At 37.9% G+C, this 27,547-nt stretch overlaps 1 long non-coding RNA gene across 5 annotated transcripts; it reads right to left on the bottom strand.

The window, feature by feature from the left end:
* Positions 1–1,343: 1,343 nt before the first annotated feature.
* Positions 1,344–26,233, bottom strand: LOC140688379 (uncharacterized). Of its 5 annotated transcripts, XR_012063024.1 has the most exons (8): positions 25,186–26,233; positions 24,774–24,837; positions 19,359–19,496; positions 18,720–18,810; positions 15,363–15,496; positions 11,858–12,006; positions 8,246–8,416; positions 1,344–2,160 (listed from the first exon to the last, which is right to left on the bottom strand). It is a non-coding gene; the product is annotated as an uncharacterized lncRNA (long non-coding RNA). The 5 variants fall into 5 exon arrangements; XR_012063023.1 differs by lacking the exon at positions 24,774–24,837 and having other exon boundaries at positions 25,186–26,230; XR_012063025.1 differs by lacking the exons at positions 24,774–24,837; positions 25,186–26,233 and adding an exon at positions 23,146–23,199.
* Between the last annotated feature and the right edge of the window lie 1,314 nt (positions 26,234–27,547).

The raw sequence follows: 27,547 nt of genomic DNA, 5'->3' as shown, positions 1-27,547 counted from the left end.
GTGATGGTGAGACACAGGGGTTACCAACCAGTTCCTCCATCTGTGATCCCCCATCCTGGTGGTGACAGCACAGGTGACAGGGACCAGAGCATGAGCTTCCCTCATCCAGAGCCTGGGATGGGACAAGTCAGGCAGGGCTAGAGGATGGGGGATGGGGAGGAGAGGAAAGGGATGGGGAGGGAAGAGGAGAGAACTTGGGGAGGAGGAAGAGGGAAGAAGGAGAGGATGGAGGGGGTGAGGAAAGAGACCCAAGGAAAAGGGGGAGGGGACGGGCAGGTGGGAGGCAGGGAGCAGAGGGAGCAGGGGTTCCTGACTAGGGGGCATTCAGCACAGGGTGACATGTGAGTGATGCCCGGTGGCTTAAGAGGGAAGAAGTTGGTGGCCTGAAAGGGAGGGAGACAGAAAGCAGGGCTTTTCAGGGCCCAGTGCTGCCGCCAAAGGCCTCTGGGTAAAGGTTTACCTGAGTGTGAAAGGGATGGGGGCCTGGCCGAGCAGCAGCTCCTGGGGCTTCCAGGGATGTGAGGGTGGCCCCCCAGGGGCCATATGTTTGGAGCAGAAAGACTTTGGCACCAGAAGAGGGGACACAGGACAGGATGTTTCCAGGTGGGGGGCCCCTCCAGGCATCCCTGGCCATTGTGGGAAGGGGTTGCTTCATACAGGGGCTTGGAAAGACCTTCTCCAGTCACCCTTTCCCTGTTCAGTGTTGTGAGCCTGCCAGGGGTGAGAGAGAGGGCAAGCTGGTGGCATATCTGGGCAAGTGCTGTCACTGGTACCAATTCAAGTTTTTAGAAAATCATACTGTTTCATACTTACCACGTGTAGGTCATGAATAGATTTTTGATGAGGGTGACCCTCCCTGTTGGCTGTCCAGGAACTCAGGTCTCCTGGGATGCCAGATGTCCCATGTTAAATCTGGGACAGTCCTGGGCAAAGCAGGACAGCTGATCGCCCTAATATTAATTTGATTTCACAGTAGCTCTTGAAAGAGGCACCACATTTACCTCCACTTACAAATCAGGAAATGGGCAGGGAGAACGAAGTTCTGGAGGCCACAGAGCCAGGGGGCGGGAGGGCCTGGGTCTGGAGGTAACTAGTCTGGTGTCTAAGTGTGCGCCCCCAACCCCTCCCCTTTGCCACCTGGAACTTGGAGGCGATACCAGTGTGATGAACGTGCTTTCTGAACAGTGAGCCAGGATGATGGGGGCCAAGGGGGTCACTGGTCTGTAGGTCCCAGTGCTTCAGACAGGCCTGCCTCTCCCTAACAATTAAGATATAAAGGGAAAGAAATACTCCTATTTAATAAAACTGAAATTAAAAGGTGATAATAGAAATAACTCCACAGATAAATAGATCAAAATATATTTCTGTTAGGACATCAAAAAAGTTTCCCATCACAGAATGCATGCACAGCAGTAATGAAACAATGTAACCGCAGTTTAGTCCTGAGCACAGAGTAGAGCTCAGCTGCACAACTTTGGTCACTACAAGTAAACAGCAGCATTTAGCACAAACTGCTTGCCATTCTTTGTTAGTAGATTAAGGTCAACTCCATTTTCTGAAAAAGTATCAATAATCCTCTCACATCTCTTTTCCATTACATTAAAAGAGCTTTCAAATTCAGGAACCCTCTATAGACTGATATAAATACCAGGCAAACAGATCACAGTTTGACTAACATTCTTGACATGTTTAAATATGTAAATCATCTGAACAGTAAACAGTGGGTTGCATTGTATTCCAGGTGTATTTTCTGACTGTCACAAAAGCAGACATCTTAATTTGAAGGTGTTTTTTAATAGCTAGGCACAAAAATCCAGCCACAATAAAAATGTGAATCAAGCAGTATATCAATTACAGGCTGTATATGCATTGGTAAATATTAAAATTAAGCACACAGGATAGTACACAATTTTATTAGAATACCATTTATATTCAGTAGTTGGACTCAAATATATTTCCCAGTTAATCCCATTCACAATTTGGCCTAATAAATGCAAGATGACATTTTCTGTAAAGAACTTAGTGTATTATCACAGTATTCAGTTTATGACTATCTTCATTCATGTTTTATAACTGGTGATATCTTCCCCCAGATCTCCTGTGTCAGACATTTGACCATCTTGCAAATTTTGAGCCTTCCAAATTCTCACAGTTCGATGACTACAAAATAATAAATTAAAAACAAACGTGAAAAGAGGTGGAAAGATAAAGAAACAAGTTCTTTGACTTACTTATCATGGAAACATCTTCTGAAAAGTTCTTTAATAGATGTAAGTAAAATATACATTGTCCTATAAGTATATCAAACAGTTACCCATAATAATGAAATTTAAAATAGCTCCTATTATCAAGGGCTTACTATGTGCCAGCATTGTCACTATGTGCACCTTACATAGACGAATGAATTTACTTCTCCTTGCCTACCATAAAATACAGATAATGCTATTATCCCCTATTTACTGATGAGGAAACTGAGGTCTAAAGAAGTTAAGTAATTTGCCCAAGATCATAAAGTAAGTGATAAAGGCATGATCTGAATCTAGGCAGTCTGGCTCCAGGACCCTGTCTCCTAAATATCACACTGATATGACAAGGTCAGAGGTTCTTAGGCATAAGAGCCCAGAGTAAGGTCAGAGTCCGGGGGCCGGGCAGGGACTCCACGGAGTTGGTGACTCTGTCAACAGTCAGGAAGGGTTATGTTCTGGTGGAATCAGCAGAAGCCCACAGGGAAAACGAGGCTATTAAGAAGTGGACCACCACTCTGCCTATCAGAGAACACAGAGGATGCAAATTTTTTCTGAGAAAACTCATTATTGTTCACCCAACATGTGGGTATTGGGGACCAGTCATTAGACAGTCACATTTTTCTGCCATGTCTCTCATGGCTCTAAAAAGGGAGAGTTGCTTTTCTCTGATTTCCTAATAAATCCAAAGCAAAAAAGAAAGGGTTGCCATGGAATTTTATAGTTAAAAAGCATTTCAAATGTTATGCAGTCCATTTCAAGGATAACGAACATTTAATGACTTGTCCAGTGTAACACAGTGGAGCACAGAGCAGAGCCTAGAATCCAGGGTTTCCAGTTCTTAATCAATAGTCTTCTCTCCTGTAAGAGTTCTCATCACGGGAATAAAAATCACCCTTTTTTTCTTTTTTCTTTTTTTTTCTTTTTTTGTATCTACATCAGATGATGAATGTTAACTCCTAAATTTATTATGGTAATAATTTCATCATACATGTAAGTCAAATCATTATGCTGTACACCTTATACAGTGCTGTATGTTAATTATATCTCAATAAAACTTGGGGACAAATAATAATCTCATCCACCTACACAGCACATGCACATTGAAAACAGTAAGGGGCTATCTATGCTCATTCATTTACCCATTTATCCATCTCATTTATCCCATTCAACCATCCACTCAGCACATTTTCACTGAGAACTTGCTGTGCTTTAGGCACTATTTTAGGTGCCTGGGATAAACATAAAATAAACAAATAAATAAAAAATAGAATTTTCTGCCTTTATAGATCATACTTTCTAGCAAAAGGAGACAGACAATAAACAACAATAAATAATTAGATTATAAAGTATATTAGAAAGTGATAAATGTTATAGAAAAATAAAAGAGCATGGCAAAGGGGAGCAGGAATATCAGGTCACAGGAACAATCACAGTTTTAAATAAAATGGCAAGGTGATTCTTCTTGAGTAAGTAAGAACTTAGAAGGTCTGAAGGCAAAGCATTGCAGGCAAAGAGATCAGCCAGGACAAATGCCCTAAGGCTGGAATGTGCCTGCTCTGCTCAAAGACCAGCAGAGAGGTGATTGGTGTTGTCAGAGAAGGAGCCCAGCAGAGGGCACTGGAAGGTGGCATGAGAGAGAACAGATGCTCAGAGGGCCAGGCCCAGTATGGACTCGTCTCTACATGAGATGGACAACAACCACAAGCTTGTCAGCTGAGGAGAAACATGATCTGACTTGTGTTTTAGAAAAATTATTCTGGCTTCTGTGCTGAGAAGAGACCACATATGGGCAAGGGACTGTGTTTAGGAGGCTGCTGTGGTTATCCAGAAGCTGATGGTGCCTAGGGTCAGTGAGGCAGCAAAAGACATGGTGAGAAGTGGTCGGATTCTAGATGTAATTTAAAGGGACAACACCAACAGAATTTGCTGTTATGGAGTGTGAAAGAAAGGGAGGAATGAAAGTTTCAGGTCTGAGGAACAGAGAAGATACAGAAGCCATTAACTGAGATGGAGAAGGGTACAGAGTGACCCTCAGAAAGGTTGGGAGTTCAATTTTTGGCATATGAAATGTAAGATAATCACCACTACTAGTCAGGAGAGAAAAACTTGTGCCAGGTTCTCTCTCCTGTTGTAAACAAAGTGGAAACTTGAGAAAATGTATGGAACAACTATTTTCAGACACTGGGCAATGGGTAGTTCAGGCATGTAATCCCTGAGAAAAGGGGAACAGAGAAGGTAAGCTCTGTGATGGACTTGGTTCTGGTCCTGGAAGCACTTTCCAGACTGCATCAGGGGGCAGGGGAACCAAACAGAAAAATCACAGAATGGGAGGTGAAGAAATAGTAAGAAACACCTGGGAAGTATGAAGTCATTGGAATTTGCAAGATCAAGTAGAGAAGAGGAGAGAGCATGCAAAAACAACTATGGAGCTATGGGGAAAAACTCCCATAAATACATAGAGGGCCTCCAATGTCTCTGACTGAAGGCGAAGCTGCACATGAGCAACAACTGTAAGGCCAGGCCAAACACCAGCTACTAGTAAGTATAAGTCAAACGACTCCCAGGGTGCACTGAGGGCTGGGAGAGGCTCAGGTTCTGACCAGTAAAGCAGAGAGTGTCATCACACACCTAAGACAGTCAATAGGGGTCCAAGAAGAGCTCAGAACAAGTCTCAGAAAGATGAAGCTGAGCCACAAGTAACTTAAGTGCCTGGCAGACAAAGCCCAACCCTCTTTAAAGGAATAAAATACAGTCCTGATGCTCCAACACAACACTGTCATGCTCAACAGTCAATAAAATATTACTTGACATTGAAAAGGAGGAAAAACGAGACCCATAGTCTTAAGAAAAATCAGTGACAACAGATCCAGGAATCAGATATGGTGGAATCACTTCTACAAGGACTGGGGATTACACAGTGCCTCAGTTTTCCCTCCTGTAAAAAGGGATGATGACAATGCTCCCCTCCTAGGGTTCTCATGGAGACAAAATGAGTTAGCACCTGAAAGCTCTTAAAACAATGCCTGGTGGATACTAAGCCCTGTACACATGTTTGTTAAATAGCAAATACATAGAACTAATTTGAAAATAGCCAATCTGATTTTATTGTCTGTTTTCCTGATTTGAAGTTATGTGGTAAATGCATCTGCACCGGATGCACCGGGAGTAAACTGAGGGAAATTTCAGTTCTTCAAAAATAACACTGGGTCATGGAGGAGAGGAACTGCAGCACTCTCACACCTCACTGGACAGGCCTCAGGGACGCACAATTCTTCTATAGTCTTATCTTAAGTGTCCTATGACTTTGAGGGGTATTAAGTTATTTCCAGTAAATTGTCAAGGACACAAGAAGTTTCCAAGGGGATAAACAAAAGTGGTGACTCTTAAGAAAGTCACGCATCTTGGAAATTGCATCAGTGAAGCACCAAAGTAAGCACCTTAGAGAAACACAAAACAAATTGGCTTTGATGTTCTTTAAAGATGAGAGAAAGCAAATCTAAATGAAGAAGGATTTGAGGAAAACATCACAAATAATAAGAGGCTTCAAAATAAAATCAGGGTTATCATGCACTTAGGATAAAAGAATCAAGAAGGTGCTTAAGTTAAATTAAGTAACGTGATTGGTGCCTGAATGACATAGGAAGGTTTTCAAGATAGACATTCAGGGGAAATGACATTTTACTTGAAGGAGACAAGCACCTCATGCTACAGTACATATGCTCTCCTTTCCAAAGTGCTTATACACATATGATGTTATTTGTACGGTCTCATCTCTAAACCTCCTTCAAGCACCTTCTTAAATGTCACGTTCTCAGTGAGGTCCTCACTGACCACTCTCACTGTGCAATCCCCCCGCCCCCCCAATACTCTCTCCCTTGCTTTATTTTTCCCCATAGCGCCCATCACCAACTGACGTATTTTACTTATTTATTTTCTTTTCATCTCCTTAGAATAAAACTGGGGTTTGTTTATGTTTTGCTCACTTTGCTATTCCCAACAGCCTAGGACAGTGCCTGGCACACAGGAGACTCATCATGAAAGAGCAAATAAGTTAATCAATCCAGCCATCCTAAGAGGGAGGGAGCAAATATTAATACCATGTATTTTAAAAGAGGTGGGAGAGGTAAAAAGAGGTTTTTAAAAAATAATCTGTTCTAAATATGAAGAATGGCAAGTTTGTCAACTTCCTGCAGAAAAAAAATCTGTAGAAATTAGTCACCTATGAATGACTAAAAAATATTACAATCACCAGAAGAAGATCTGGCAGTAGACTTCCCGGTATAAGCAGAGAGCTGATACAGGAGTAACATTATTATCATGTGCCTGGGGAGCCCGAACTCAGAGCCCACAATGGACCTCAGAAAATAGAAATCAGACAGCATGGACAGCCATTAGAGTGACTGTAATAAAAGAAGGATTTTGCATGTTCTACATTCCCAGATATTGACAACTTACAGCATTTATTAAATCTGAACACAAGCAACAAAAGTAGAGAAAGATCACACAGAAAAAGTGACTCAGCTGCAGTAAAAGTGTGGGTGGAACTAACACCTATGGCTTTGCTGGGGCCATCATGACCTTCCGTCTCTCTGACGGGCACAAAGTTATCCACGTTCCAGAGTTTCAAAATGCCCCCTCTGCAGCCACTGAGCAAAACCGGGTGGCCTGCCACCATTCCCGGGCACAGACCCAATCCTTGTGTGCGTTTGGAACTTGCTGAGAGAAAAAAGAAAAATTATCCGCATAAGAGGAGCCTCCCAAACAAAATTTTTGTATGAAAACAAGTTACAAATGTTTTTACTGACAAAATTCAATATTTGGAACACTGAATTGGCCTGGAAACTATAAAAATCAGTTGATATGCAATCACTCTTAGTGATTTAAAGAAATAAATCTATAATTTGCTCTGCAATTTGCCTCACTAGTTATCATCAGTCTTATCAGTATTAAAGAGCTAGAATATTAAAAATCTATAGAATCTAAAAGACCTGGAAAGTATACAGGATTTTTCAAATATCACTTCCTCTTCAAAGGAGTAACTATCTCACCTTTCTCTAACACATAGTTCATGCACGTTTGAACACTTTAACCTGATATGCTCTAGGGATTATCTCATAAAATCACTGCCCTAAATTTTGAGCAAGAACATAGAGGCCTAAAACTTTCTGTTGAAGGCTGCAGCTAAACTATACATTTCAAAATGAGAAGACAATAATTATAAGCTCAGACATTATGATCATACTTTATGCATAAATATATTTCTATGCATAATATAGAAGTTACATCCAAGAATGTATATCTATAAAAGAAATGCTTTTGAATGTAATGTCTGCATCTGTTGCGAGGTTTTTTTCTATCAACATTCAGGCTACTTGTTCATTTGCTTTCCATCTGGTTGTCACAGGAAAGTGACAGCAACAGCAGGACAAACGCGCCCACATGAATAGAAGAGAAAGCTGGAACCTGAGAACAAGTTCATGTGTTAAATCATTTTTCCCTCTAGGAATTAAGGAAAGCCACTAATATTTGATTCTACTGACAAAATGCTTCAACCCAACCACCATTCTACAGGAAGTGAGAGAACCACCACTCGTGGAGGTATGAACATGCTCCTGCAGAGGAGGCACCATTTACACTGCTCTGACTTGAGCTACACTTAGATTTCTTTGGACTGTGCATACCTAAAGCAAAAACAAAACAAAATGAGAAACTGTAACTGCTTTGCTCTGAGACTGATTTAATTTAATAAGCAAATGCACAGGGCAATCCCAGATCTCCCAATTCTTATCAGGGCCTATTCTTATCTAAGAGGTTATCATTAAGTGTTGAATGTTGCCCTTTTCATAATTAATAACTCTGGTGGGTAACAATGAAACACTCTTGAAGAGGAAGACCTGACTGATATCATCTTTAAATGATGAAGTTATACTTAGAGGCTCTTCAAGTTCTTATAGAGAATACTGGTGAATTTGAAGTACCCAGTCTATCCAGTGTATTACCTGTAGAAGGTCTTTTTGAGCCAGATTCCATTTCTTGATTCTATTGTCTCTGGACCCAGTAAGTAGGTTATCCTCTTGTATGGTTAGTGCTTCAATGCCGTCATAATGAGGGGGCTCGAAACTGTGGGTGGGACTCACAGTTCCAAGAGCCCCTTCAGTTACATCAAACATCTAAATGAAAGCAGAAAGAAAGCAGTCATCCTATTTAACTTACAAATAAGTACCCATATGTGTTCATTTATTGAGATACATGAGATGCATATTAACCAGACATGATTTGTTTTGTTGTGATATTTGACTAAGTTAATTTAAAAAACCTGCTATGAATGACTCAGAATGAACCTGAGCCCATTTTCACATTACTTTTGCTTACATGTTAGGCATTTAAAGGTAACAATTTTTTTCATGTATGAGTGCACAAATGATATGTTCAATTCTAAAAATACTGAATATCAATCCAGTTGCAGTTCAAATAAGTGACATGATGGTTATTTCACCACTGTTAGGCACCTCTCCTGGTGGTCATCGCAAATACCCCAGAGCTGCTGTTAAGAACTTTTCACTCCCTTCAGTTGCCTTCATCTCTCAGCTGTTGACCTTGTAATGTTCTGCAAAGGCTAGTGTGATCAAAAATAAACTTTCTGGACCCTCCTTCTAGTTAAAAAAGTTTCCTTTTATCCTCAAACATTTTTTTACTCATTCCTTCTTTTCAGTTGCTAAATGTCCTTACTTCTTTCCAAGGTTCACATCTTTGATCTCTTTTTTCGTCTGATTCATCAATTGCCACCCCTTTTCTGTTCACACCTTCCCTCTCCACTGAGCCCATCTCCTAAGCATTTAAACACACTCAAGTCTATAGAATACAAAATCCTCTCTCCTTAACCACTCTCTTTTCAAGTCACTAACCCATTTCTCATCTCTTAATCAAAGTTCCTTAAAAAGGAGCACTTATATGCTTCCTAGCTCTATCACCGTATCCTCTTTTATTCCCGTTGGTTCTTGTAGGATTCCCCAAGGCTGAGTCATGTCAACTTCTTGCTCCTTTGGCCATGTCAACTACTCTAACTCCTTGAACACCTGCTTCTATCTGACTGGCTCTGAAACACACATGTCTAGTTATAGCTTATCTTGAGCCCTGGACTTGTCTTTCAAATGGCCTACTGGGCTTCACAAGGAAATCCTCAAACTTACCATCTCCAGAATAAAACTATGCATCTCTCCTCATCTTATCTGCTACTTGCGTAAAACCTGAAGCCCATAATATGTTCAATATAAAAGATGGTGATAATGGGACTTAAGCAGTACTTGGATGACTGAGCCAACAAGTCTTTAAAATCCCTCCCACTTCTATGACAAGTGATCATATATGTATAAATACTAAGACAACAAAATCAGGAACTATGAGTGAGGAAGATCAGGGAGAGGAAGCAAAGGCTAGAAATGAGAAAAAAGAAAACTGATTAAGAAAAAAGAGTTCTAGGTGTATCCAAATACTTTAACTCTATCATTTAATAGGAGAATATATTTCAACAGCTCTATCACACAACTTTGATGTAATGACCCTTGGAGCCAGTGATGATTCGATCTTGTCCATTGGAAATCTGATCTACAGTAAGACATGTAACAGGGCTAGGTGTCCTGTAACTTTCCTGTGGACTGAGACCTTAAAAAAAATTAATAATTTTGTTTGGAAATATTTCTTAGCGTGCTAAGGCTAATCCTCAACAAAAATAATCTATATTCTTTGATAAAACTTCTCATCATTTTCTACTTGATTTAACTCCACCTCTATACAACTCTGTTCAAATTAACAGTCAAAAACTGGCCAAACTATGATGGAAGCATCAGGAGTACTAAACAAGTTATTCCAAAGTGACTAATGTGACTCAGGTAGTAAACAAAAAGGCACCAAAAGTCCAAAAACTTGCTACAGGTTAATTTTAACTCCCACCTAAGTCCAGGTAAACTTTAACCAGTTAAATGTCCACACATGTTATAGACATATGACTGATGTTATCAGACCCAGTGTGAAATTGGATTAAAACAACTACATCACTGATATAACTAGAAAATAACAATATGGAAAATGTAAGGTTATTTTTTACACACATATATTTTCATACATACACATGCACGTATATGTACACCCATCTTATATACACATGTGCACACATATACACACACATGTATGGGCATTATGTGTGTACACATGTGCACCAGTAAATAGGTAGTCCATTTCATCAGTTATTTTAAAGATATGAAAATGACCAGGAATGTATCTGACTGGTAGGAAAACACATGATGTCAATTATCCAGGGGTGACAGTGAAACTTTGTTTCGTAGCCCTGCCTCAAATCAAGCTGATGGGATGCAGAGATATATTTCACTTCCAGAACATTACCATTTCTTGACAACTTTTTTCTTAGTTACTTTGTTAAGATGAATCTGTATTTAATCATGTTGCTGAAATCAAGCAGGTTTCAAAGGATCTAACTCTTCAGCAGAAAAGAAAGTGTAAAGATTTTCAAAAGCTGATCTTCTCTGCCTCATGTTATGACTAAGTTTCTTCCTCCACAGTACTCTGACTCCAAGAATAAACCAAGTCTTCCTCTCTCCTAATTTTCTTAAACAAGCAATCTTTTTCTACTTTTCATTTTTGAAACAGTACTCAGGGCTGTGTTTCTTCTTTCTCTTTCTCTCTCATTTATTTATATATAAATTAGGTTTATTATACTTTTCAGTCATGCATTAAATTATTACAAGCTATAACTAGTTATTCTGAAAATTTCTAAAATAAATTTCCCTTTTATTAACCACTAACAAATTCCTTCTAGATTGGATTATTACCTGAATTTCCTGAATTGCAAACTTAACTCAGTATCCTGTAATTGCTTGTTCAATGGGCTATATCCTCCATTATGAGATGAGTTCTAAGAAGGTGGACCCCACGTTTGTCTGGCTTAGTCTTTATCCCCAGTGTCTATCATGGTGTTGGTACAGCATCTGCCATAATTGATCTTGAATAACTATTTGTTAACTAATAAATTAATATTCTATTGCTCCCAAGATTTAAAGAACTAAACACTCAAATGAAGGATAAAAGTTCATACTTCAATTTATCCTTTTTCTCTTTTTACTCACTTCATCTTCTTAATACTTCATTTTTTACATATATTATTTCATATTCACCAAAATCCTGTGAGGATTTATGTGCAAAGTTGTAAAGTTTATAAACTGAAAAACTTGAGATATAAGATGCATGACTGATGTTACAAAAAATAATTCTTTCAAAGGTGCTGATGCCGGTAGGATGAGAGTCTGGGTCTCTTCTTGGTAAACAACACAACTGGGAGACATGTATTAAGGAAGGTTGTTTTCCTTCATATACATTTTCCCCAGCAATGGAGATTAAAGAAGGAAAATCATGAGTTTGCTAGTGAGGACAGAAGAGACATTTAGGAGTGTTGTTTTCAACAGAAAAGCCTAAGATTTTATATTAACTTATGGGGTTATAAAAATTAGATTTAACATGCACTAATGATGAGTGAAAAAATACATTTGCTGTATGCAAAAATACATTTTCCTTTAAAATTCTGCCTCTTAAGATCTCACATTCTGACCGCATTTCCAGAAGCTGCATAGAGGAAGGTGCCAGCTGGGTTCAGTGCAACTTGACTGATCTGGTTTCCCCAGAAGGAATAGCAACTGTCTGGCTGGTACTTGCAGAACAAGCGTCTCCAAGAGGAACTTGACCTGAAGACCTTAACAGAGATGAAACAGCAAGATAAGTCACACTTCTGGATAACAGTTAGGCTTAGAATTCCTTAAATTCCTAGGAAACTGGCTGCAGACAAGATCTGGTTACTGTAAGCACCTTACTTAGCACAGCACTTCACACACATGTGACTGGCACTTATAAATAAACATTTTGACAGATAAATAAATGAATGAATGAAGAAAACAAGATGACATGGCTTTAAACTCCTAATTTGCAAGTCTCTTAAACACTAGGAATTCTGAGTCCTGAGTTAAGGATGACTTCAGTATGATTCAGAAAAGATTAGATGACAATGATTTAAAAACTCAACAGGTAATGCAGCGCCACAAAGGTAATTCATTCTCCTGCAGTTTCCAGAAGCCCCCTGAGGGGTGAGCCTACTGATATTCCTTTCATATGTAAGATTTGCCCTTTTCAGTTAAAGACACTGAGGAATTTTAAAATTATTTTCAGTTTTTGTTTACTTTAACCCAATCATATATGGATTAGTTACTATTGCTTAAACATAACTTACTTCTATTTCCTCAGCCAAGTTCTAAGCAGCAAATGTATTTTTAAATTTGGGAACATTTTCTCAGTAAACTTCTAAAATATCAAGTTATAATCAATCTTTTCAAATTAGATTTTACTGAGTCAACTGGATGGGTAAATTTCTAACATAAGATAACAGTGTTCTTTTTCTACAAAACTTCCCTCAAGAGACTTGTATTCAATACAGCAAATAATTAGTAATTCTCAAAATGCAAAATAGAATTTAATGTTAATAACCCCACTCTACGAATTTGTAAAAACTAACCACTCCTATGCTCCCTGCTCTTATTACCAACAGAGTTCACCTTAATTTTAATTATGTAGAACAGTTCATCAATCTTACGACAAAAAGAATCATCTGCTCTACATTTTAAAGACATATATGATAAGAAACACAGAAAACAAACTCATCTTCCAATCACCCAACACAACCTAAAGTTATAAAATATGGGCTAACCCCAAGGCAGTGTTAAGTCCTAATGAAACAAAACAAAACAACAAAAAAATCCTCTCAGTTACTCAATACATGCTAATTAAGTGTTGAAAGTACTTCTTCACCATCTACTATGGTGATTTGAGCCATTTTTCAAGGAGTGGTATTCATTTGAAGCATGTAACTATATAAGTAATAAATACTATGAAAATTTAATTCCTTAGTTATCTGGTTAGGGAGGAAATATGAAATGTGTACTTAGTCACAGATCAAATAGGACTTCTCCCTTTCTGTTTAATATTGAACTCTTATATATTATTTTCTCAATAGGTTTTTTCACCTTACTTTATTGGCATTCTTACTGTAAACACTGTAATGCTCCTTGCAAGTAGACAGGTATAAATAAACAAAAATGCATTCACAGACCTATCTTTTCTCATATTTATAAACAAGGGCTATTTGCCCCTTATGCTGCTTCTCTTTAAGTTACTTATGTTAGCATTTGAATGCACTTTGCCGAGTCTCTGATATCCCACAACTTAATATAAGATGCCGACGCTGTGAAGGCCAAACTTGTATAATTATAGTATTTTACAGATATGACATTGTTGGGATGACCCCCCCCAGTGACATTATCTCCTGCCCAGTCACCAGATTCCACACTTTAAAAGTACAATCTAAAACAAAAAAAGAGGAAATACTGTCAATATGAACTAAATTAGACTTCTATGAGAAAACAATGATAAGGGAACAGTAATTATTCCATTAACCTGAAACAGGCATCCTAACTCCTAACTTCTAACTTGCCACAGGTTCAAGGGCAAAGCAGGTGTAAAGGATTGGATGAAAGCTAGGGATGCATCACACGGTATTAAAAAAGTAATTACACAAAATTTTGAAATAGATATGTGAAAAGAGTCTTGCTCCAAATTGCCCCTGAATTTTAAACAGCCATCCTAAATCAGCCATTTCAAAATCTGCTCTTACCTCCTGACAACACTCCATACTCATAAATACACATACGTTTCTTTCCAGGAGTCACTGATGGATGGATTTTATCTTTGACTCAAAAAACATAATCACAAAACTATTTTGTCTTGTTTTTCTGACATGCTAAATGTATAATTATACTGGAGAAATCAATTTAACTTGAATCATTAGAAAATTATGTTTAGGTAGAGTAAATTTTTTTTTAATGGGGGAATTGCTTGCAATTATTCACATCGCATAAGCTAGACTCTTTTATTTCCCTCATAGAAAATGAGCAAAAATTTTTCTGATTAAACTGAGTCTTGGAACATCCCTAAATGCTAAAAAACTTTAACTAGCTCCCCAAATTCTTATACATGCTTCCTTCTCACCTTCCTAGTCTCATTGCCCATTGTCATGTATATTCTACATTTCAACTCAATTGGATTTAGTTTGCAAATTCCTTTTTTTTTTAAGGATTAGATTTATTCATTTATTTCTGCTTAGGAGAAGTACTGGGGATTGGACCCAGGACATTGTGTATGTTGAGCATGCTCTCTACCGCTTGTGCTATACAACCCCCCTCCCCCCAAATCCACTTCTGCCTCCACGTCTCTGCTTCTGCTCTTCTCTGACCTTGATTGCCCATCCTTACCTGTCAATAGCAACAATCCTGTAAGACTCATCTTAAACACCTCCTTATCAAAGCTTTTCTTATTTTTTACAGCTTGGCATAATCTCTCCCTTTTCTGAAACCCCAAAACCTAGTCTATAAATTTTCAAATCATTTATAGTTGATTTTTTTTAGTTGCCTGCCATTTTACCAAAGGGGTTAAGAGTGCAGGTTTGGAGACGAGTAGACCTAGGTTTCCAATCCTGGCTCTTCCACTTTCTAAGTGTAGCTGGGGAAATTATTTAACTTCTTAAATTTTCAGTTTTTTCATCTGTAAAATGAGGATGCAATATGTACGTCATTGGGGTTGTTGTGAGAAATAAGTGAGATGTAATTTGCATACTGTCCAGTACAGCCTCTGACATACAGGGACTGCTCAAGAAACGGTGGCCGCTACCCACTTTACTCTCTCTGTCACACTGTATGCTGCAATGGCCTTTCATAGATTTTTACGCAGCCTGCATTACTAAGCTCAGGGCATTGCACACATTAGATGCTCAATTACCATAGAGAGATGTATCCCCATGCCATTCTACTCACAGTGCATCAAAAGAGGTTTTACTTTCTTACCAACCATGCAGTGATTTTATATTTTATATAATTCAGGGATTGAACCAGATTATCTCTCAGATTCTTATGAATCTTAAGCGGTTTGACTTTTTTTCAAAACCAGCTCAACGTAATCATTTTTTAAAAGATCTGTTATGTACCCACATGACACAACAACCAGTACCTTTGATCCAGTGAAGAGAAGAGCATCAGTAGCCCTCACACAGAGCGCAGCTGTGTGTGCCCTTCAGCTACGTGCCCACACAGAAGTGGGGCATTCCAATTCCTTTTGAAGCTGGAAGTGGGTTGATCATGCCTCTGAGATGGGAGAAAAAAAAAAACCAAAGCTTTACTTCAGTAGCTGTATCATGAAACTACTTTAATTATTTTTCTCTGACTTTAAGAAGTCTTTCCAAGTAATAGTAATTAAATCCATACTGCTCCTTGTCTCATTTTTTAAGCAAAGGGACACAGTGTGAAACAGTAAAAGCAGTGATGGCGTGCACTGACTAATCAGGTGTCAGCTAGCAGGTGCCTTCTGCAAGGAGCAAAGCCAGTGCTGCATCTGGATTTTCTTATTAGTAATTTCATCTTGTTCAAATTTCATGAAGTAATATTGGGAGCTGTTCAGGTATAGTGAATTCTGACAGGTATGAAAGTATAAATGATGGCTGACTGGAAGATGTGACTCTCTGTCAGGTTGGAATATAATTCTATGTCCAAAAAGACATCCTGGAGAAAGCATAACACATACCACCTAAAATACTAAGAAAGCAAATTTCAAACCAATTTGAAGAAATATATGAATATTTACATAGACAGAAATTCTAAAGGGAGAATGGCTCAAAAATAGCAAAAACTTTAAAAACTCTTAAAAGTGTAAAAGAAAAAAATTTTAAGAGTAAAATTTTAAGAGAACAGTGAGGCTCTTTAGGGAGCTTTCTGATAAATTTAATATTTCTGAAGTTTCTGCTTTATGCCATTGGACTATGAACTATGGAAACAGAAAGTTTATCAAAACACTGTCCCTATCCTAAAGGAATTTAAGACAGGATCTGAACTGAAATAAATGTAAGAGGAAGACTAAAGATGAGTGTGAATTAAGACATGATAAGTATATAAGATGAATGTAACTTTGCTCAGAGCATAAGAAAAATTATGCTGAAATATGCCCATCATCTAAGACAGGGGGCATAATATGAGGGCAGGTGCAGGCATGAAACTCAGCTGTCTGTTTCCTTCTTCTTGATGAGTGAGAACAACCTTCATGATGCAAGGGGCAGGGATAATTCAGAAGAAATATAAGCCCGAGATAAGTTAGAACTGATAAAGAAGACTTGTTCAATGAGTTCCAGTACTTCTGTTTCTGAAACATTATGTCACAAGGTTTTGAAAGTATACACCATTGTGGAGGCAAAGTCATTGTTGGGACACTAAAAGGATCAATAAAGGGGATAAAACACATAGACCCAGTTTTCTAGAAAGGAGAAACATAGTGGATTTCAGAGATTACAGATGGGTAACTCTTGTTGAGTCTCACAGAGGAAAACATTACATAATTATAAACACTTAGATGTTCATCTATAAGAGATAACATGAGCTCACTAATCTCATGGGGAAGTTCTTTGTAGAATTAACAGGCAGCATATTAGGGGAATGTCATATTCACAACATATGTTGACTCCAAAAAGGTCCATACAAAAAGCTTTTCAAATGATATCTTTGCAGATGAAGTGAGTAAGTAAAACCCTATTGTAGGAAGGTAGTCCCACCAGTGGCTGAAGAACCACACCTAAAGGGTCCATGTTCCTGCCAGTCTGGAAAGAGGCCTTCAATGCCTAGTCAATCTGTCCTCAGAAACAAAGACAGACATGGCCTGTGTATTAAATTGATATATTAAAGCAATGCACTGCCTAGAAAAAATTACAAACAAAGGTCATTTAAGTACATACCTAGCACTAAAATATTCAATGGAAAAAATTTAAACATATAATTTAAGTTGAAGAGAGAAGAGAATGCCCCAAGTAGGAAAGGGACTTAACTCAATTTACAAGCTAAAGAAGCTTGTTTATTGATATGAGATCAGTGGCTTAACAATTTTTGATTCCCCTACCAACATTTTCAATGACTTGTGCAATAGAGGTAAATATTTCAGAAGAAAGCAAGAGAGTTACTATATTCTGCTGAGGCCACATCTGGAGTGAGGTTGAGCTCTGGATGCCACATTCTAAGAAGAACTCTGAAAAATGGGAGATTTTCCAAAACTGTGGAAGCAGATCCTAGACTATATCTTATTAGGAACAGATGAATCTAAAACTTTTGAGATGATATGAGAGCTTTCATTACAGAGAGCATACAAAAGCACAGTTAAATGGCTGAATATTTAAAAGATCTGTCAGATACCTACAAAAAGATGTACTGGATTAATTCTACTATGGCTCAAGAAGGCTGATGACAGGCCAATGAATAGAAATTTAAAGGAAGTAAATTTAGGCTCAGGATTTTTAAAAATCCTTTATTTTTAGGGTTTAGTTATAATGATTTCACAAACTGAAGGGAGTTCCTCATTACTAGAAAATAATACCAGGAACTGTAATCACATGGACGTGTAATGACAAAATCCAAAGTATTACTTGCATACATGCATCGATTTGAGGTTTTTGAAACTAATGCTCAGTAACTTGTTGGTAATCTAAGAATTTAACCAGAACTGAAATGGGAGCAAAACCTCCTCAAAAGTCTGAATCTGCCATTTCAAAATCTTAACTGATGGGGGGTTTAAAAGCTATGAACTGAAGCCATCAAATTGTAACTATTGCTTCACATGTTGAAAGCTATGGTCTAATACACAGTCAACTGCTACTGTTACTTCGAAAACAGAATATGTATGTATGTATGTATGTATGTATATTCTAAGCTGACTATAAAGAAAAAAAAATCCACATTAACAGCCTAAGAGCTGCATGATCTGCATTTAATGACACAAATCACCCTAAGGGGGAAAAAAACTAAACACTATTCTCAGTTACAGAATACTATGTCTCCAAAAAATTGCCTCCATTCAGATCATTCTCTTTATCCTAAGCAGTTATTAAATGTTCCCCTCATGACATAACATCCAACACAATTCTGTCATGTCAAAGGTTGTAATATTACAAAAGTAAATATTTGCCTCCAGTGACAATGTATGGCAAAGCCTAGAGACCAGGATGTCTTTTTTTCATTCTTACTTGTTTTTATTTTTTCAGACCTTTGAAGAAAAAGAATTTCAGCACTAAATAAAGAATTTTATTCATTAGATACTTAAAAGTGCTCTCATATATTCAGAATATTAGGGTTAATACTTTGTAGAGATTACCTTATATCAAAGATAATAGAAAAAATACAGAAATTGGAAACATACATCCATGCTATTTTTTCCTATTAAAATTAATCTATTCACGTTCTGAAATATATAAATCAACTTTAAAATTGTTTAAGTTAAGGTTAAGTACTGCAAACTTACACAACAGACCTGATGTGAAGGAAAAAAAATGCTTACTTTTGTTCCATGCCAAACCAGTAAAGTCTTGCAATGCTGTGAATGAGATTAATTTCCTCTCCCTTCCCCTGCCTGACTTCTGGAGGATCTACTGATGATCAGGAAAATGGCCATAAGACATGGGGGGAAAGTGCAAAGGGAAAGGAGACAAAATGATTAGTGTAAAGAGGAAATGATAGAAAGAAAAAGAAATTAAGGGTCCAAAAAAATCTGTAACATGAAAAAATGCAACATTGTTGTTTCTAAAATAGCATTTACTAGTTAAAAATATTTATTATTTTTTAAAACCTCTTTTTCTTTCTATACTTCAGGTACCATAGTATCCTTTTTCCCCAGCATACCTTTTTTCATCACAAACCCTGCCATAAGCTTCTTACTTAAAATCGATAAACCAACATGAAAAACTACCTTATTCATCTCCCACAATTTGAGGGGGCAATATTCATTGAGGAAATTAATTTCCATAGAACTAAATTTCTTCTAAAGAAAACTTTTAGATTATAGACAGAAAACAAGTAGCACAATTTTTTATGTTATTATACAAAAAACTCTGCCACTACTTGGAGAGTTATGATCACAAAAATATATTATATATATATTAAAATTTATGGTTAAAAATATTAGTGCATTGACACTTACCAGTTATGAATGCAATGAAAATGGGACTTGCTTAAAGTTTCTAGGAAGGCATTTTAGAACATCACTGAAAGGTCAGAAGGTAGGAAAGGCAGAAAGTCCCCATGTACCTCCGACAGAGAAGAGTCACTCTCATCAGACCTACAGGGAAAGAGTCAGAATTGTGAGGAGAAAGACTGCAGATGGTAACAGGCGGACACTGAGGCTGAGCTGATGCAATGGTATGAATAATAGAAACACAGCAAACATTTCCTTTAGTGGGCCCTGCTTTCCTATTTGCGCTGGATATCAGCAAGTTCAATAGACACCTAAATTAGCTAAAATATTTTGTTCTTATGTTTTCTACCAAGATTTGGGGGGGGTCTATTACTGATTCATGGAACCTATCTGTCCTCGCTTTCTAAAATGTAGGCCCTGAAGAGGAACACCGTCAGGTAAATGAAGTCCATCACTTCAAGGTGCTATTTAGTCTGACTAGTACCAGGAAACTTTTCCCACTTCACTAAACATTAATGAATTTCATTCCTCTTGATAATTACTGTAGAGTCTCATATGAAAGTTACACAAATACATGTCTGCGTGGGGAGCGAATCAGTCAAAACTTAATAACTTCTGATATAACTCATTTCAAAAACATGGAGGCCTTCTGCCTAGCCAGTCCCTCAGTAACAGCGGGGAGGTTTTGGTGGGATTTTAAAAATAGCTGAGCCATTCCTGTCAGCCTGACCCTCAGTTCTCCAGGACTGACAGTAAGGCTGGTTATTATGATACTGAATATTTAGCGTGTAGTGTCATACAATAGGCTTGGGAAGGATGAGAACAGAGTGGGTGCTCGCATGTCATGTCATCAGAAACAATGTGTGGGACCTAACTTCTAGCAGGTGAAATATGCTAGTCTCAAAAAGGGGCCCAAAGAAAGTGAATCAGAAGGTAGGTGAGGGTTTGGGGTAGTCAGTTCTTCTAAGTTTTAATTTATAGAGATGGCAATGCAGTTAAACAATTGGTAGCTGATAAACTATTTCAGTAAAAAACATGGAACTATGATTAGACTGTCACGATTACCAAAAGACTGACAAAATGTTACTACTGTAAATACAAGGTGGACAAAATTTAGTAATTCTTCATATCACTAGTGAAAAATGGACTTCCTAAAGGCATTCCTAATGTTCTACTCTTTTCTCAATTAAATGAGAGGTATGATTTAACAATGTTCAAGAATCTTTTAATACTTGTTTTTAAATTTAAAAAAAAATCACCTAACTAGATCACTTTAAAGGACATATCATCTACTGATTAAACCATATCAAAATCTAATCAAGAATTTTATCCATAAATTAAGTAGATTAAAGATTACTTCAAAATAATAGTGTATCTTTCTAAGTCTACAGAGCCATTTAGCGTTACCAAACATGCCAGACATATCTTAAACAGTATCCTGTAATTTCAGAAATCGTTGATATGTATAGGAAGATCACAGCATAGAAAACAAATTGGCGTGGGAGGCTGGATATCAAGTACATACATCCACAATGTTATAATTCAAAATCAAAGCAGACAAGTCAGACTTAATAAATACTTTATGGCAACACCTTTAGTATGACATTTTTACAAGAGAGATTCTGGCTCAATGTGGGAATATTTTTTCACTTCAACTTTGATGAAAATTATATTTTCCCTACCCCTCCAACTTTTCTTCCCCAACAGCCCACCCTTAGTTCTATCCCCTCCACACATACTCTTTTTTTTTCAGGAACACAATGACTCAAATTTTGTGGTGGATTTGCAGAACAAGCAAATGATAACATGTTACACATCTGTGACATGGTCTTTGTCAGCTGTGATATTCACCAAAGGTAAAATAATTTGCCTCTTTTCAAGGCAGGCTATCGAATTAGAGGCTTTTATGGGCTCAATGAAGATGAAGAATCCCAAGGAATTTCAACTTCAAGTGATCACAAAAATGCTTCAATTCTAACTGACTTGCAAAAGGAAAAGGCAAGGCAAGTGCTGCAGTGGAGCAATGCAAATCTACAGCAGGGAATGATGATCAGCAGGAAAATAAATTCATCTAACTTTGTGTATATAGTTCATTTCCCATTAGAAAAACACGTAAAATACAGCACGAGTGCACAAGTCTGTCTCCACCTCCCGCACAGAGAGAGAGCTAAGTGTTCTCCCTAGATTGTATTGAAAGGCTCAGGAATATTATAACCCGTAGTTGGGACTCTTTAACATAATGAATTACTTATCCTGCTGAACTAATGTGTTTCCCTGAGAAACAGTGAGACGATTAAAAACATTCAGTTCATTACAGGGCCAGCTTGGTGGGGAAGAAGGGGGTGAAAGACTAGCCTCTGAGGCTCCAGAGTCTGAGCTACAAGGAAAAAAAGTTAAATAGGTGGCTTTAATTGACTTTTGTTTGTTAGAAATGTTATAAGAAACATGCTTTTAAAAAAAAAGCTTCTCAATAGAGAATTCCTTACTTCCTTTCTTCCTTTTTCATAAGATAAAATGCACTCTGAACAATTTAATTTTCCCCCCACTGGATTGTGTTAGATTGGCCAAAGACGGCACTAAAGAAAAAGTTCTGTTGGCTAAAATCTAAACTCAGTATGAATAAATCAAGGCAAATTTAAAATTATACAATTTTACACTTGAGACCAAGATGCTCACTTTATAGATGAGGAAACAGACCCTGAGAGATTAAGAAGGATTTGCTTATTCAACTGATTAATTCATTTATTTTTCAATTACTTATTTGCTCCATCCCCTATCTCCTAGTTATTCTTTGAGATATTTGATTCAGTAGAAACAGGTAAATTACATCCTTAAATACAGGAAGCAAGGATGATTAGAGCAATTTCCATGACATTCAAGGCAGTTAAACCAATGGTCGAAGTAGAGAGTGTGCATGATGGTACAGGGGAGGGGATGGTATCAGATCATTCATTTGGGTACAGAAAATACCCAAAAACTTCTTTTTATATTTAATATTGAAGAAATTGGCTTTACCAATATTTGAATACAGATTGCCATTGATACTCTCACTTAAGACCATGTCAGAGATCGACCTGCCATCTGCAGCCCATTAGGTGACCCAAGGGAAAGGTGAGTGTGCCACAGGTAGAAGGATACAGGGGCTCTAACCCATTTATAACTTTCTGCATGTTGTGGTGTTGCAATTTACAAATGCCCAGGTAAGTGGACCATTGGATTATATTATATACTGTTAGGCAGACTAACCCTCACAAAACACACACATAGCTTCTAAAAGATTTCAACAACAACAAAATTAATCATAATGCCAATTTAAATATGAAAGAACAGCAAAAAAACAGCATAACTCACACATCTTCTAACACCAGATTTTTTCAACCACTTTAAAGCGGTGAAATCAATCTGTGTTATCAGATAACAGTCAGAATTAATTTCAAATTTTTCTAGAAGACTATTTGAGTTACAGTTTTAATAAACCTCTCCTCAAACGTATATTAAGTCCACAATGACATACACAAATAATTGAAAAATAAATCAGAGTACATGATCGATTTAATTTACAGGTATATGTGTGACCAAGAAAATTAGAAGACCACAAGCTGACAGCTGATTCGATTGTCTTAAGTCAAATCAGTCACAACCCCAGAGTCAGCCTAAATATGGAAAATAATTCCACTGCTGTCCTTTAGCATCTCAGTGCCGCTGATGTTTTATACATCCTATCAGATAAAAAAGCATTAGTAACTGACTGCTTTTGTTCCTTGGTCTTTGGTTTTTCTGCTTTCTCACACACCTTTCTCCTTGCTATGGGGGGAGGCTCTGGTGTTTTTTTTCTGACAGAGATGACTGTCTGGAACTAACAAAGAAAAAGATTCTGTAATCATCTAATTTTAAATATATACACATAGAACTTTGGCAATTCAACCTAAATTTTTAATAGATTACTAAGTAGAACTTGAAAAAGGTTACTTGGGAATAAAAGATAGAATTAGGATAGGAAAATATTACATGAGTTATTTTTAATTAATGGGAGCTTGACAATAGTATATTTAATTTTTAAATTGGCGATCTTATCAAAAATATATAAGCCTATTATCTTTGAACATAAACATCAATGCTATACTGCCAAATAGCTAACATGAATTTTTAAGTTTTAAATGTCTTTAAGTTTGATTAAAACTGCTTTAGGTGAAGAAAAATTGTCTTTACAATTTTGCAAGAACAAAAATATTAGAATATCAGAATATGAGAAACAATGAAATTTAATGAGTTATTATTTACAGAGTCACAAAAGAATACTACAGGTGAGCACAGAAAATGTTTTACTTAACTAGTATTTAAGTATTAGTTAGCTATGTAAATTTTGGTAATAAAAATATTCTCAATTTATTACAAATTTCAAATGTTGAATAATGGCTATGTAACTAACAATTTAAGACTGATTTTTGTGTATAGTGGTAATGAATTTTAATTGGAAAAAAATGAAATTTTGCTATCCTTGGCTAGTTATACTAATAAGGAAAAAAACACCAAAGAATTAGAAAGCAGGATCCTCAGAATGGGCTTACAGTGATTCCTACTGAAAGTGAAAACTAAATGTAACTAAACTTCATGTGCCTGATTTTTCTAACCAGAGGAAATCACATTTTAGAAGTTCTGCATCATTTAAGTCATAGGCCTACTTAGGTGAATGATTTTGTTTTATGCAATAAAAGTCATGATGTGATGGGCTGTAAGAGTCATTGTACCAGCACATGACCAGGTCTGAAATTTGTACAGAATTACACAAGCATCTTAATTGATGAAAACTTCTGCCATCATCAAAATTAACTTCGGAACTAAAGGTAGCAGATGGGCTTACTGAATGGAAGACAATGAAAATACCTTCATGAGATGAAGAAAGTTATGAGAAACAGGTATTCAAGGTGAGGGCAGGGAGTTTGTTATATTTTATTATTTGCAAAGTCATCTAGTGTGTGCCACTTTTTTGGCACTATTTCTCAGCGCAGTCATGTGTTCATCCAGTAAATCATTTGCTAGATCATATGTGAGGGTTAGTTTGAAAAAAGTCATTAAAAATCTTTACCAGTGAATGACTGATGTAGTTGTAATACAACTAACAAGAAATACACACACATGCACACACACTGGCCTGTGTAGGAAAATTATTCTTCTCAAGATAATTATGAACAATTTCTAAATAAAATCTATTTTGAATAGAATGTTTCTTGTTAAGATTATCATAGATGGGAAATGTTCCCTCCTTCAACTCTTTAATAACACAATAACAATTCTTTGTGTATACACTCACTCCAGACATGCAATGTCTTCAAGGCAAAGAATTAGGAAAGTTCAAAATGTATTAAGCTGGTAATTGACATCTGCATTTTTCTTTAAAAGTGACAGCAAAAGTCTACTCACCTGCCCAGGCTCTTAGAATGAGGATGTACCATGATTTAGAGCAAACTGGAGAGTCTTCAAGGTTCTGTTTGATGTAATGATTTTACAGGTGTCACTTTAACCTATATTTGTTTCTAAATAAATTTTGTCTGTAATTCACATCTCAGCCTTTATAAAAATGATACTGTTTAAGAAAGACCCTAAAACTTAGAAATAGGACAGAGCAATTTCAACAAAGCACGTGTCATTTAAATTATTTTGAATATTCAAAAAATTAGGGGACATGACACCTAGCAGAAATTACTTTGAAAACTAGAGATCTTATTTACATAATTAAAAAAAAATAGAAATAAGAAATTAGCAACATGCATATTAAAAAAAAATCAAAAGAAAGGAAGTTGGTTTAGCTGGGCCAGACTTACATGCTACCTACCTTAGAAGCGAAGCCAGATGGGGGAGGGAGCTCTTTTTCCCTAGCAGAAGTACTAGTCTCAGTATTCATTCCAATCTCTTGCCCTTCTGCAACGGGTGTAAGAGGGCCAGGCAAGAAGGCATCTCCTGCACTAGTGTCTGAAGGTAAAAACATTAAGCATGTCTTTTCCTAGCAAGTGTGTCAAATATAGCATGTAAGACAGTGACAAGCCAGAGCCACAGCCAGGTAAGATTTTCAGGGGTCATAATCATAGCCAACATTTGTATATGCTTATTGGATGCCAGAAACTGTTCTAAATACTTTATTATATTAGCATATACTATCATTATTCCAGTTCACAAATGAGAAAACGGAGGCACACAGAAGTTAGAAGCCCAAAGTCACAGTAAGTGGCAAAGCCAGTTTCAAAACCAGGCAATCTGCCCCCAACATTACTGTGCTATGCTGACACTCATGGCCAGCTCCCTCAGTGTCTCATAAAAAAAAAAGAAAGAAAGAAATTAAACCAAAAGATAATTGCAGGGGTTTTCAACTGAATTTTGATTTTTCTCATGCTTATATGATTTATTTAATGTAAATTTTATTTTAATATCAATTTTTATATTTGTATCTCCATTTCCATGACCCTGCCCCCTGACGTCTTAACTGGATGTTTAATCTGCCTGCTGGATATACAACGCCAGCCCATCCTAGCTTTTGGCAGCATGGTGAGGCAGGTGAAGGTTAATTTTCCCTAGAATCGAAATTCATCTTAAGCATTCCCTTCCATACTCCTGGAAAACCAAGGGACTACCTTGTTGTTAATGCTTAGAGTTGGATGTTATCACTAACGTATTAACAGATAATCAAGGTGTTTGCCACATTATAAACCTTTATAGTGCAGACACCCTGCTGTATTCAACATCGCATGCTCTGCGTTTAACATAGTGCTGGTACAGACCTATTTAAAGCATACAGTCAACTTCCTTTATTCAATGAGTGAAAAATAAATGATTTGAGAGCCTTTTAGGCATCTTTGCAGTTCAAAAGGAGTGGCAGAGAGCAAGAGAAAACTTTTGGAAAGAAAAAGCCCTGCAGACACGCACCCCTCCCCTCCCAGGCCCCCTGCAGCCAGCGCACCTCCACTCCAGGTGCCCGCCCGCCCTCGGTCCATCCCTCTGCTCGAAAGTACACAAGAAAATAGAAATTATTCCTAAAGAGCCCAAAGCTTCATAAAACAGGCAAATCCATTCATGTGTTCCTTGGTCTCCTATCTCGCTGAGACTCACACAAGTCAGAGAAGAGGAAAGGCATGTGGCTGAGGAACCTCTGGAGGCGGGTGGAGGGTCACCTGGTTTGGGATTTGCTTATTCACTCAAACACTATCCAGTGATAGGATCTAAAACACTCTGGGGGAAACGGGGGTGGGGGGGAGAGGTTGGCAAGTCTGTCCGGTTCCCTGTTTCTCCATGGAAAGAGCAGGAGCAGGATCTCCCCAAAAGTGTCCTTCAGAGGCACAAAGGACCCCGGGGTGACCAAGCTGAAGCATCCATTCTCATGCCACAGGGAACTTGCCCTTCAACCAGGTCTGGGAGGGAAAACACAGAAAAGAGAAATGGTGACAAGTGAGCGAACGCACAGGGTCCAGCCAATGCATGTCCGAATCAGGACACAGGGAGTCTTCCCACCGGGCAGGGGCAGCAGGGACCAGTGAGGAGAGACAGTGGTCAGTGTGGGACGTGGAGCCCACATGGAGGAGCCCACCCTTCCCTGGCTCACGGTTCCTTCTCAGCCAAGGACGGTTAGGGAGTCCCAGGGATGACACAGCCAGGCACCCTCCCTCCAACCATCCTTCCAGAAAGGGAAGACACACAGGCAAAGGGCTCACAGCAGGCAGGCACCATCGCAGGGGAGTGGGGACCGGGACCGCCCTCCCGAAGGTGTTGGGTGGGGGGACTGGGAGGAAGCAGTAGCGGGGGGACAACAGTCACACTCAGGACAAGAGGCCCAGTCTCCAGCTGAGACACGTTCCAGGGCATCTCCCTGAAAGTGCCGTGGGAAATAAGAAGGAACACAAGACCCAGAAATTCGAGTTGTCCACTGGACACACACAAACACTAAGCTGAAGGAGACTGGGGGAGAGCCAGAGTCCAAAGACTGGCTCCTGAACACAGTTTCCCATCTGGTCCTGCAGACATCCCCGAAGTACGAGGAGAAGGTCATTATACCTTCTCGTGGGCTGTCTACACACGTTTCGCTTTTGGTTTTCTTTCAAGTCTGCTGTAACATACAACCACAAAAAAAAAAAAAAACAAAACAACACTGTATTTGTACAACTGATGTATGTTACATAAACAGAGCCTTTTACACTAAGTCTACCATG

Source organism: Vicugna pacos, chromosome 22 (genome assembly GCF_048564905.1).
Source record: "Vicugna pacos chromosome 22, VicPac4, whole genome shotgun sequence".
Lineage (NCBI taxonomy): Eukaryota > Metazoa > Chordata > Mammalia > Artiodactyla > Camelidae > Vicugna > Vicugna pacos.
Note: the sequence above shows the minus strand (reverse complement) of the source record. Positions and strands in the feature narration are given on the sequence as shown.